We start from the raw sequence: 13259 nt of genomic DNA on the forward strand, positions 1-13259 counted from the left end.
TCAAAATGTTAACTTTGTTTTCTCATCAAGAGCTGCTAAACCTGCTCAGTCACTTGAGTTTTTTTTTGTTGCTATTTGTTGTTGCTTTTTTTTTGCTTATTCATGTGGTGATAGGACAGTTTGAAAAGTAATCAATTAATACCCTCCCACTAATACAAGGGCTCAGATATCCTGACTGGAGATGGATAGTTATTGCATGAGCATGAACAAGAGTTGCACATGGGGACCATGTGAAGTCCCTACACAGCTAACACCCCAGGAGTTGCCCAGGAAGTGGTGTCTAAAACCCTCTGGAAATGTCTCCTACTCTGAATTAGGTTCAAAGACTTTGAAGGTTTCCAACTCACTTGCATAATAGATAGCTGGGAAAGAATTAAAGCCTGCTTTAACTCTTCTTAACCTGCGTATCTCTGAAAACAGACACATTTTGGCAAATCGCTTTGCCTTGCACTCACCGGGCACTTTAAAAGAAATACTAATGTAAAGGAAAATCAAAATTTCTACTCTATGCTAGGGAAGTTTGAATATGTTGGCAAGTGGATTCTGATTCGTAGAAACATTGCCACTGAGAGTGCACTAGTTGGATGATGACTGACAATTCACTGCCAAGCTTCATTTAAATTTTAAATCAGGCAAAACTGAGCAAGGACTGAGAGAACACAACAGAGAAAAGCTATCACCTATATGGTTGAGTTGAAATACATGCAGTAGGTTTACATATTCTTTCTGCCTTTGAAGGATAAGGACTATTAAGCTCACCAATGTTCAGTAGTAGCAATGTGTGCTACCTACAATATGCATTGTAGAAATTCACCAAAGATCCTTAGATGACTCCTTCCAAACCCACATTCTATCTAGAAGGACAAGGGTAGCAGATACACAGGAACACCACTGCCTTCATGTTTCTCCTCTAAGCCACTCACCATCTTGACATGGAAGTATATCACTGTTCTTTCCCTAGCATTGGATCAAAATCTTTGAATTCCCTCCCTAATGGCATTGCGGGTCAGCCCACAGCAGGTGAACTGAAGCAGTTCCAGGGCAGCAGCTCACCACCACCTTCTCAAGGGCAACTAGGGATGGGCAATAAATGCTGTGATGCCCAAATCCCACAAATGAATAATTTTTTTAAAAAATAATTCATTGATATGTCTAGCTTCCAGTATGCAAAATTGCACCACACGGTAAGCTCAACAGAAAATCTTGAATTGGTTGTAAGTGTAATTCTACATGCATTCAGGGTTATTTAGCAAATGTTGTCCAATCTCCGAATCACTACTAACGTAGCATTCTATTTTTGACATTTGCAAGCATGGATTGGTGAGTATAGTAAACAATACCGTGCTAACAGCATTCCCAAATCTGTACAGCCAGACAAACACCTTGGATCCAAATTCTCCACAACCTGACCATTGACTTCCCCAATGCATCCTGGACAATCAACACCTGATACTTCCTTATCCTGACCTAAACCTCAAATTCCCATGTTCACCCATCCCATCTGGATCCATCCCCTGGACCTGACAATCTCTCAACCCAACCCCAAAATCCTCTTACGGACCATATCATTCCACTCCCACGATCCAACAGCTCTCCCATCCTATTTGACCCCGTTTGACAACCCTCAACAGCTCCGTCTCAATATACCCCAAACCCTTGCCCACCTAACTGTCACTCTACCTCCCTATCCATTTGCCACAATATTTCTAAGCACATACCATCCAAATTACACCTGTATTCTCTACCCATTTTGCATCCTACTTCCATTCATCTACTACCAATGACAAACATCCCTGTACCAACTACAAACTTGGCACACTACCTCAAACATGCCATGATAGGAGTTTAATTTAGATAAATGTGAAGTGCTGTATTTTGAAAAGGCAAGTCAGGGCAGGACTTATGCACTTAATGGTAAGGTCCTGGGGAGTGTTGCTGAACAAAGAGACCTTGGAGTGCAGGTTCATAGTTCCTTGAAAGTGGAGTCTCAGGAAGACAGGATAATGAAGAAGACATTTAGCATGTTTTCTTTTATCGGCCAGAGCATTGAATATAGGTGTCAGGAGGTCATGTTGTGGCTGTGCAGGACATTGGTTAGACCACTTTTACAATATTGTATGCAATTCTGGTCTCCCTCTTTTAGGAAAGATGTTGTGAAACTTGAAAGGATTCAGAAAAGATTTGCAAGGATGTTGCCCAGGTTGAATGGTTTGAGCTATAGGGAGAGGCAGAATAGGCTGGGGCTGTTTTCCTTGGAGCATTGGAGGCTGAGGGATGACCTTATAGAGTTCATTATAAAATTATGTGGAGCATAATTTCTCATTTTGAGTTAAAATATTTTGCCATGTGAGACTCATGGCAACCAATCCTTTATGGCTTGGAGCTACTTTTCACACAGTCGTGAGCTCTTTATCTTACTACTTATTTATCTGGGCTCTACAGTGCCTTTCTCATTTAAAGAAATGACAGGAGAGGTGTAGGTTTTCTTCAGAGCTGAGATCTTCCAACATTTACCCTGCTGGGGCCATGTTTGAAGCCCATCTGCACTCCAAGCACTGGTGTGCGAGGTCACCTGCAGAGTGGCAGATGTGGCTTTGCCCGGTGATAGGAGGCAGCAGCAGTGAGGATGTTCTCCTGACATTCGGGGACAGTGGCAGCAAAGCACTTCTGGCCACCGGGGATAGCGTTGTTAGCAACAGCAGACTCTTCAAGATGGCGACACTGGCAAGTAAACATCTGTAGCTGAAGTGGGACTTGTGGCCTGGCAGTGGACTAGCCTGGCAGCAGAGCCAGGGACTCTTGGTTACGGGGCGAGGGTGGGTTCAGTGGTGAAGAGATAGCACCTAAAGTGGGGCGACTCCTCCATTGATGGGTTTGGTGCAGGCAGCAGCGAGGCAGTAAAGGTCTCCCTTGAGGCTAGGTACTGGCATGGACTTGCTCAGAAAGGCTGATATTCTGAATTTTTTATTTCTTTACTTTTGTAATTTATTTCTATGACCTGTAATGCTTGACTATTTACTGGTCGTTCTGCTATAAAGCACATTCTGCTATAAAGCACACAAATTCGCTATAACACAATTGACAAACTGGGGACATTGTTTCTAAAGCACGAACTTGTAAACTGTGTGTTGGCTGCAAAGCAATTATATGGCCAACACTTTCAGCGCAGTTTCTAAAGTGCGATTTTTTATAACATAGGGTTATATAAGAACGCAACCATCACATTGTCGAAGAACTATCTGTATTTCTTTACTTTTCTAATTTTTTGTTTGACGTTAAGTATATTTCCCTCGGTACCTAACATGGTGCTGTAATGCAGCAACTGTAAACTTTTCACCATACTCATTTGAGTACATGTGACAATAAAACTAATGCAACTCAATTCACTTCAAGCCAAGAACTTGCTGTCAGACAGTATAACAGAGCAAATGGCTCAGAAAAGGAAGCTCGGTTTGCTGACAGGAACCTGGAGGTTCTGGTGCTGGAGAGCAGGACAGGGCTGTATCCTCTTGACTGCCAAAGGAGGCCATGCAGTGGACCCAGCTACTCCGGATCAAAGTAAAGCCTGGTCAGTCCTGTATCATGGATAAGACAACATGCACAGTAGTACATGGAAAATGGTTAATGATCTTCTGCTCTCTGCAAAGGGAAGTGATACCAACTTCTTTCTATTATCTCATAATCTCAGGGCCACCGCTCACTTTACATCTGCCATCGCATACATATTTTACCAAGGTGCATGGATTACAGCTCTCACTATTTCATGCACTACTCAATGGCTCTCGATCCTATCATCCTCTCAAGTTGGTAATCCTTTCTTCACTGTCTGCTTCCTACTCCCTCAACAGGACCCCTCATCAACTCTCCTGTTCCTGCACTACCACCATCTACTTCCATCAGACTTTAATTGGAAAGATTGGCTGATCCAACTACAAACTATTTTGGAAGAATAGCCCTGACTGAGAACAGCCCAATGCTCAGACTGATATCTTCACAGCATCCTCATTGATGTGATTCTGAGGCTGCGTGTACTTGAACTACAGGACTGACCATGCCCAATCCCTTGACTGATCATGGCACAATCCCTTAGAAGGGCACAGATCCCCAAGATCATACCAATAGATCAACTGATCATGGCCAACCCCCTAAATTGGACCCCTTGATTAACTGTGGTGGAATATTGTGACTGACTGTAGCCTCCTTAAGGACTGCTTCCCATTTACTTTCAGACATGACCATTCACTTGAAGCCTATATAATAATGTTTGCCCTTTAAGCAGCTAGCACATGCTATTGGTGCAACACTGACTTACCAATCGATTGCTCCATCAATTTGCTCAGTACCACTTGTCTAGTGATATTTTCACAAAGTTCCTCTCTCCCTTCAACCTCCAAAATTACACATATTACAGGTTTGATTTGTTTATCCTGTATTGTGAAGACAGGAGCAACATAGTTATTCATTCCATCTTCCATTTTGTTTGTATCTGTTATTAACTTCCCATTCTCATCCTCGAGAGGACCAACACTCACTTTACTTACATGTTTCCTTTTCAGGTACCTTTAGAACCTCTTGCTATCTGTTTTTACATTTCCAGGTAGCTTCCTCTCATGTTATAATTTGTTTACCATGATTAGCCTTTGAGCCATTTTCTGCAGTCATAGTTTCCTATTCTTCCTGACTTTCCAGGTAGCTTCCTCTCATGTTATAATTTGTTTATCATGATTAGCCTTTGAGTCATTTTCTGCAGTCATAGTTTCCTATTCTTCCTGCACTCAACATTTAGAACCCAATCCTGTCATCCTCTGAACTCCAGAGGTGAGATGCAAGTGATTACATTGGCATAAAGCCTGCATTTAACTGGCAGTATCAAGAAGCCCTAACAAAGCTAGATTCAATGAGAATCAGGAGGTAAACTCTCCTCTGGTTGGGATGCTGTTCGATGGTCGGTGTGGACTTGACGGACTGCATGGCCTGCTTCTACATTGCAGGGATTCTATGACTCTATGTCAAACTACAACAAGACCTGACAATATTCAGGCTTGGGCTGACACGTGACTAGTAACATATATACCACAAAAATGCCTGGAAATGACTACCTCCAGTAAGGGAAAATCTAACTATTGTTTCTGGATATTCAGTTGCATTACCATCCCTGAATTCCCCCATTATCACTGTCCTGGGTGTTACCATTAACCAGACATTGAATTGGATTATCCATTTAAATAAAACGATTATGAGAGCAGGTGAGGAGATAGGAATCTTGGTATTGCATAATACACCTCCTGACTCCCCAAAGCTTGTCCACCATCTACAAGGCTACAAGTCAGGAGAGTGATGGAGTACTCCTCACTTGCCTAGATGGTTGCAGCTCCAACAACGCTCAAGAAGCTCGACACTATCCAGGACAAAGCAACCACTTGATTAGCACAACATTCACAAACTTTCATTCCCTCCACCATCAATGGTCAGAAGCAGCAGAGTGTACCATTGACAAGATTTACTTCAGATCTTCACCAAGACTCCTTAAACAGCACAGCCATCTCAAAGGACAAGGACATCAAGTACATTGCAACACTAAAACTTTGTCTCTAAGCCATTCACCATCCTAATTTTATTCTTTCAGTGACATCGAGATAAATCCTGGAAATCCCTCCCTGACAGTATTGTGGGAGTAAATTCACCAAATGGATTATATTTTATTGAGTTCATCACCAATTCCTCAAAGGCAATGAGGGTTTCAGAGTAAATGGTGGCTCAACCAGTGAAGCCCATAAACCCTGTCTGGAAAAAGATGTATTCATGTTAAAACCCTCTCTACTCCCCTAGTTATGTACCTTGCAACATCATCAGCCCCAGCATGGTGCAGGATCAAGTCATCCCAATGGTAAAGATTCCACTTTCCCCTGTAATAGAACCACTCGTCCACACACCATCTCCCACACCTCCCAGTGTGAGCCATGCATTCACTTCTCGAATTGTATTCAATGTATTCCCCAGGTTGCATGTGGCTTAGGGAGTGATCAAAAAATGCGTTCTTTTCAATTTAGCACATAACATGTTATGCTCCTTCAGCAAAATCTCTTTCCTACTTTTCCCTATCTCTCATAGACTTACAGATCCATCAATGTTTCTTGCTATCGCCCATGCTGCTACAGGTCAGGGATCATTTCACACTTGGTTTCCAAATATATTGCTTATATGTTGCATGTTTTATATTTGATTTTGAGATGAACTTTGGACCACAAATGAAACCAATCTCTGTAATTTCACCTGACTCACCTTATGCATCTGCTCATTTTTGCTGAAATCTTTGTTAACCTTAGACTTAAGTATTCCATTGCACTCCAGGCTGATTTCCACGTTGTAATCCATAAACTTGAGGTCATGCTAAAAACTGCTTCTCATATCCTTACTGCCCCCCAAGTCCCATTCACCCATCACCTCTGCGCTTGTTGAGGTGGAAAGCCTCTTTGTTAAACTGTATGTCATTTTAAAAATTATCAGCCTTGTTTTCAAATTATTCCATAACCTCATTCTTCCATATCTCTGTAACCTCCTCTCTTTAATAACTTTCCGATATGTCTGCGTTGCTCCAATTCTGGAATTTGAAATATTTTCGATTTTCAACATTCCACCATTACCCTTTGTCCATCTTTTATTAATCTTTTCATCTCTCTACATCTCTTTCCTCTTTTAAATCACTCCTTAAAAGCTATTTCTTTAACAAAGCAACTACCTGATAACTCAAGGTTTGGTCTCAAATTTTAAACAATATTGCAGCTGCAATGCTCCTTGGGCCATTTTACGATGTTAAAGTTATAATATAAATGGAAGTTAATGTGCACACATCTGAAATTTTATTTGAATAGATAGATAGTCTGACTAAAGTACATGGAGAAGTAAAATCATAGAATCCTTCCAGTGTGGAAGCAGGTTCTTCAGCCCATTGAGTCTACACTGACCCTCTGAAGGCCATCTCACCCACTATGAAGATCTACGCATCCTACCCTATCTGCATAACCCTGCATTTTCCATGGCTAATCCACCTAACCTCCACACCCCTGGACATATGGGCAATTGAGCATAGCCAATGCACCTGACCTGCACATCTTTGGACTGTAGGAGCAAACTCACACAGACATGGGAGAATGTACAAACTCCACACAGGCAGTTGTCTGAGGCTGGAATTGAACATAAATCCCCAATATTATGAGGAAGAAGTGCTAACCACTGAGCCACTGTGCTGCCCTAATCTGTCGTGTTTTGGTTTGAGTTGTATTACCAAGTTAATTAACATTGTATCATTATCTAGCTTACACTTTCAGCTTAATGGTACAAAATGTATGAAAAAAGTTCCATGTTTCCGGGACCTCCAGAAAAAAATCCCAAGATCACAGCACAGTGGTGCAGTGTTAGCACTGCTGCCACACAGGGCTAGGAATCCGGGTTTGATTCCAGCCCCATGTCTACATGGGTGTGCTCCTGTATCATCTCACAATCCAAAGATGTGCAGGTTAGGTGAATTGGCCATGCTACATTGCCCTGTAGCATTCAGGGATGTACAAGTTAGGTGGATTAGCCACTGTAAATGCGGGGCTGTGGAGGAAAATTGGGGGAGCTGGGTCTCAGTGGGATGCTCTTCGGAGGGTCAGTGCTGACATGATGGGCCAAATGGTCCCTTTTCTGCACTGTTGAGATTCTATGTTTCTAAGATCAGGATTGGGGTGTTTGACGTTTGAGGAGGGTGAACATAGATATCCTCCCAAAGTTTTGCTTTCATCCTACAGTACCTTTCTCTGCTCCATTACTGACTGCTGTCATTGTAAACCCTGTCGAGGCACTTTTAAATAGAGATTCTTTATTTTAAATCTGAATGATTAGGTAATCTGGAAGTGGGTTGTTAATGCCCTATCTCAGTGAAAGAACTTTGGCAAAGCTGGCAAATTAGGCCATCAGATTCCCAGCTCACAAACAGTCCCACTATTTTAGCAAAGTCTGGAACATCCCACCATGTTGCTATACCTTCCAAACAGTGCCCCTGTGAAATTTAGTCACAGCCCTTTATATTTGCAAATGTATTCCCTGATGCAAACAGGGATGGGAGTTTTAATTCAATGATTTCAAATTGAATAAGTGTGTATGAAATGAAATGATGAAACATTAATTAAATATTTTAATCAATCAGTCACCAGTAACTTATGTTTGGAATGAAAATCAGAAAAATAAAGACTTGAAAGAATTTTTGTTTAGAATTTAAAATACATCACTGCAGGTGACTCTTGAAGTTGAGTCAATGACAACATTAAAGAGGTAATTGGGTACTTGAAATTTAAAGATATAATTACAGGGTAGGTTTAGGAAATGGAATTCGAGCCAATAGCTTAGATCTAGAATCTAACATATGAAAAGGCACCATTAAAAACAAGAAAATGCTGAAAATAGCCAGCACGTCCGTCAGATTCCATGGAGAGAGACACTGATTTAATACTTTAGGCCAATGACATATCTTCAATGAGGTGCAGCAAAAGTAAAATCTGAGAACAATAGCAATCAACAATGCCAAGTAACGTCTGATTTATTAAAGCCTCTTCTCTTGATGAAACATAATTGACATTTGTATATTTCCAGAGCTTATTACAATAAATTTCAGTATTTTTGAGAAAAGTGTCATTAAATTCTTGTCATTAGGTTTGTCCTTCTGAATTAAATGGTTTTCAGTAATAGATTAGGCAGCTATATCCAGAGGCTAATGTTGCAAAATGATGCACCTTGTCATAATACTTACGAATTCATTCACATTTGTAATTATATTGATGCCCGGAGGTGCCTTATTTTTGCTATTGTATATTAACAACGCCACTTCACATTATCCTAACTTCTAGAATTGGATGGTAAAAGCTCTATGTCAAAGGAGATGGGTAAGGAATATGAAAACAGGAATTTCTATATTTCTTCTATACGGTAAATAAGATAACTATTCAAAAAGGCCTCACTGATTCTGATATATAGCTTTGAAATTTATTTTGTTTGTAGCAACGTTAGTCTGGGAACGGTTTATGTAAATACCTAGCTTAGAGTAATTAACTCTTTTGCTTTTTTTTGTATCCCTGGTCCTCTGCCTTAACATAGTCCATTATCTGTTTCCATGACATCCTCTGCTGGACCACTTTCTATTAATCCAGTGTAGAGATAATAAACTAAAAATATAATATTCTCTCTTGGAAGTTTAGGAATGAATCTATAAAGGAGCATATGTACACTGAGGGATGATATAGATCCTCACCCGTTCTCCCATTGTTGATTAAGAAATTAACAGTGCTTGATTGTCTGATTGCAACAAATAAATTTAAACTGCAAAGAAAACCACATCCTAAAAATAAACCATGTAGGCTATGCTCTTTAGCTTTCTCTTGACTGTCTTCATCTGTGAAGGTGACATTTAATAACCCACACTGTCACGATCCGTTCAACACTTCAAGAATTTAATGAGAGTATTGTTAGATTAACACGTGTATTCCAACCTGTCAATCTAAATCGTATGTATTGTAAATTTATCACTTTTACTGAGTAGTACTTTATTAATATTTCTATGCCTAGATAGGATGGCATGGTGACTGAGTGGTTAGTACTGCTGCCTCACAGTGCTAGGGTCCCAAGTTTAATTCCAGCCTGGGGTCACTGTCTGTGTGTAGTTTGCACATTCTCCCAGTGTCTCGTGGGTTTCCTCCAGGTGCTCCGGTTTCCTCCCAAAGTCCAAAGATGTGCAGGTCAGGTGATTTGGCCATGCTAAATTGCCCATAGTGTTAGGTGCATTAGTCAGAGGGAAATGGGTCTGGGTGGGTTGCTGTTTGGAGGGTCGGTGGATTTGTTGAGCCGAAGGGCCTGTTTCCACACTGTAGGAAATCCAATCTAATCAGGATCTCAAACATAGTGATCTCAGCATTGCTACCAGTGCCACAAACTAGTCAGAGTAGAAATGTAGGATATTTCAGATGAATATGTAGGGGGAGAGATGGTATGATGGAGAGGGTTTCAATTTCATTGGGACATTGGCACCACTTCTGGAGGACATGGTACCAATACAAGTTGGACAGGTTGACCTAGGTTGGACCTGAACTGTTGTCCTAGAGGGAGTATTTGCTGATGTGGCTGGGGAAGGTTTAATCTAAAAATGGCAGGGGACCTATACAGGGAGAAAGAAGACAAAATCAAGGGCAAAGATAATAGGCAGAATGGGAAATAAGAAAAGTGATAGGCAGAGAACTCAAGGGCAAAAATGAAACAGGGCCACATTTCAAAATAATGCAAACAGGACAAAGAATGTTAAAAAGACAAGCCTTAAGGCTTTGTGGATTATTGTGTGCAGCATTCGCAATAAAGTCGACAAATTAGTCATTCATAGATCTAAATATGTATGATTTCATTGAGATCACAGAGACATGGTTGGAGAGTGACCAGGGATGCAAACTGAATATTCAAGGATTGTAAGTTTTTAGGAAGGCAGACAAACTGGAAAACAAAAGGTAGCATTGCTCAATAAAGGGTGAAATAAATACATCAGTGAGGAAAGGTATTAGCTCAGGTTAAGTAGAATCCTTATGGATAGAGCATAGAAACACCTAGAGGCAGAAAACTATAGTGAGGCTTATATATAAACCCCCAAACCTGAGTGGTAATGCTGGGGAAGGCATTAAACTGAAAATTAAAGAAGCAGTAAAGGTCCCACTATAATTATGGGTGACTTTAATATGCACATAGATTAGGCAAATCAAATTAATAATAATAATACCATAGAGGAGGAATTCCTAGAGTGCATATGGGATGGTTTTCAGAATCAACTAGACTGGGTATTGTGAAATCTGAAAGAAATAATTGCCAATCTAGCTGTGTGAGGCCCCTTGGGGAAGAGTGACCATAGTATGACAGAATTCTTCAATAAGCTGAAGAGTGACATAGTTGATTGTGAGACTAGGGGTCCTGAATCAAAATAAAGGACATGATAATTTGTGGAATGTTACTGAAAGGGATGATGGTGGATAGATAATGGCTAAAATTTTATGTGTCTGTGGAGGAACTGCAATAATTGTTCATTCCTATCTAACACAAAACTAAAATGGGAAAAGTGGATGAACCATGACTATCGAGGAAAATTAAGGGCAATTATTAGATCCTAGGAAGGGGTTTAGAAATTGACCAAAAAGAAGCAGCAGACCTAAGATTTGGGAGCAGTTTAAGTTTCAGCAAAGGAGGAGAAAGGGACTGATTTAGAGGAGGAAAGTAATGTATGAGAGTAAACTTGCAGTGAACATACAAACAGATTGTAAAAGTTTCTATAGATACAAAAGCAAAAAAAAAGGTTAGTTAAGAATTATTAGTTAAGCAAATGTTGGTCCATTACATGAATATGTTTGTTTATTAATTTTATGCACAAGATTCTCAAGGTTGGACTGAGAAGTTGATTCTTCTTGTGGGAAAATTGAATATCAGAGGGTATAATGCCAGAGTAACAGGTTGCATAGCAAGCCAGAGATGAGGAGCAATTTATTTCCCCAAAGGGTTGTGACTCTGTGGAATTCTTTACTCAGAGTGCAGTAGATATTGGTTGTCATGTGTATTCAAGGCTAAGATAATTAGTAAGGGAATCAAGGGTTATGGGGATAAGGCAGGAAAATGGAGTTGAGGATTATTATATTAGCCATGATCTTATTGAATGAAAGATCAGACCTGATGGGCTGAATGGCCTATTTTGGCTCCTAAGTCTTATAGCCCTTGCCCTTACAGCTTCCACCATGTAAGTGTGAATTGTGAGGCTGTCCTTTCCCATTTTCCTACTCCTGTGAGAAAACTCAGGCAGAAAGCCCACCACTAACTGGAGAAACTTAGCAGATCTGGCAGCATATGTAGAGAGAGAAGAACGGTGTGAATATTTCTTTGGAATTGAGGAAATTCAGTTCCAAAGAAAAGGCAAATATGACTTAAAACACTGACTTTCTTTTTATTTCAGAACTCCAGCACCCACATTTCTTGGCCATTCCTCTCATCCTTGCACACTGCCCATGCTCCATCTATGCCACCATTTGCCCATCTCCATAGAAAATTGTACTCCTTGCACCTCTCTATACCTACTGTCCTATTTCCAGACTGCTTTATAGGCCCAATGCCATATTATGCCCATATATCATTCCGCCAGAGCCCCTCTTACCCCATACCATCTTTTTCCCAGTCATTGCCAAGGTCTTTGTAAACCCTCTCACAACTCATACCATCACATACACCCTCCACCCCAACTACAGCCCTTCCTTTCTACACTTGTTCAACAGTATCCATTATGGACAAACCTCAGGAAACATGCTAACGATGTGTCTTGATGTTAAAATATGACATGATAACAAAGAAAATCATTCCATTGAAATTCCTTCAACTTACCCCCTATGAAAATAAGCATTTAATTTTAATGCTTAACCTTTAACTCTTATTTCAACAATTGTTTCCATTTGAAGGCAGTTAGAGCTGTTCATCAAAATGCTTACTTGAAAGGTGACCAATTGTGAAACAGATAGTTTAAAATCAGTCATGCAGCATAAATCCTGCCATAGTTTTATGTGGACAGGCATGCAGAAATACCTAGCAATGCTCTTTTTAATGATAGACTTTTTCAGGCAGTCCTTTGGCAACTTTACCAGTCTTAATTAGTTTTTTTTTCATTTGATGGGATGTGGGCATCACTTGCCAAGTTTACTATTAATTGCCCACCCTTAACTGCCATGGAGTAGGAGGTGGGTGCTCAGGTGCTCTCTTGATTTGCTGAAGACCTTGGGATGCAGATGTACCCACAGTCCTGTTTGGAAGGGTTTTCCAGAACTTTGAGTCTTCTTGACCCTTTTTACTCACTATCACCACAGACAGATAGGAGACAAAATATTGCTCTATTAATTAAAGTTTTATATTGTGGACTCGCATGTTAACACTTCTTGATAGCTCACTGTTGACACTTGCAGACACTGGATGATGGTTCTTGTCGGGTTCCTGAAAAATTATTCAATTCCAAATGGCTTATGCACCTCTCCACAGCTTACTATCCCTAAAGGTCACCTGACCCCTCCGCCCACAAAAAATCCCTGATTCCTACACCTCAAGGTGTCCTGACTCCAGATCCAGAGGACTTCAAAATGGGTAACCTGGCTATCTGAAAGAAATACACTGAGATGAGAGCTTTTCTTATTTGCCTCTGGGTTCAGGACAATGGGGACTCCAAA

Source organism: Chiloscyllium plagiosum, unplaced genomic scaffold (assembly GCF_037043375.1).
Source record: "Chiloscyllium plagiosum isolate Xiang-an unplaced genomic scaffold, Cpla_swu_hap1 HiC_scaffold_4, whole genome shotgun sequence".
Taxonomy (NCBI): Eukaryota; Metazoa; Chordata; class Chondrichthyes; order Orectolobiformes; family Hemiscylliidae; genus Chiloscyllium; species Chiloscyllium plagiosum.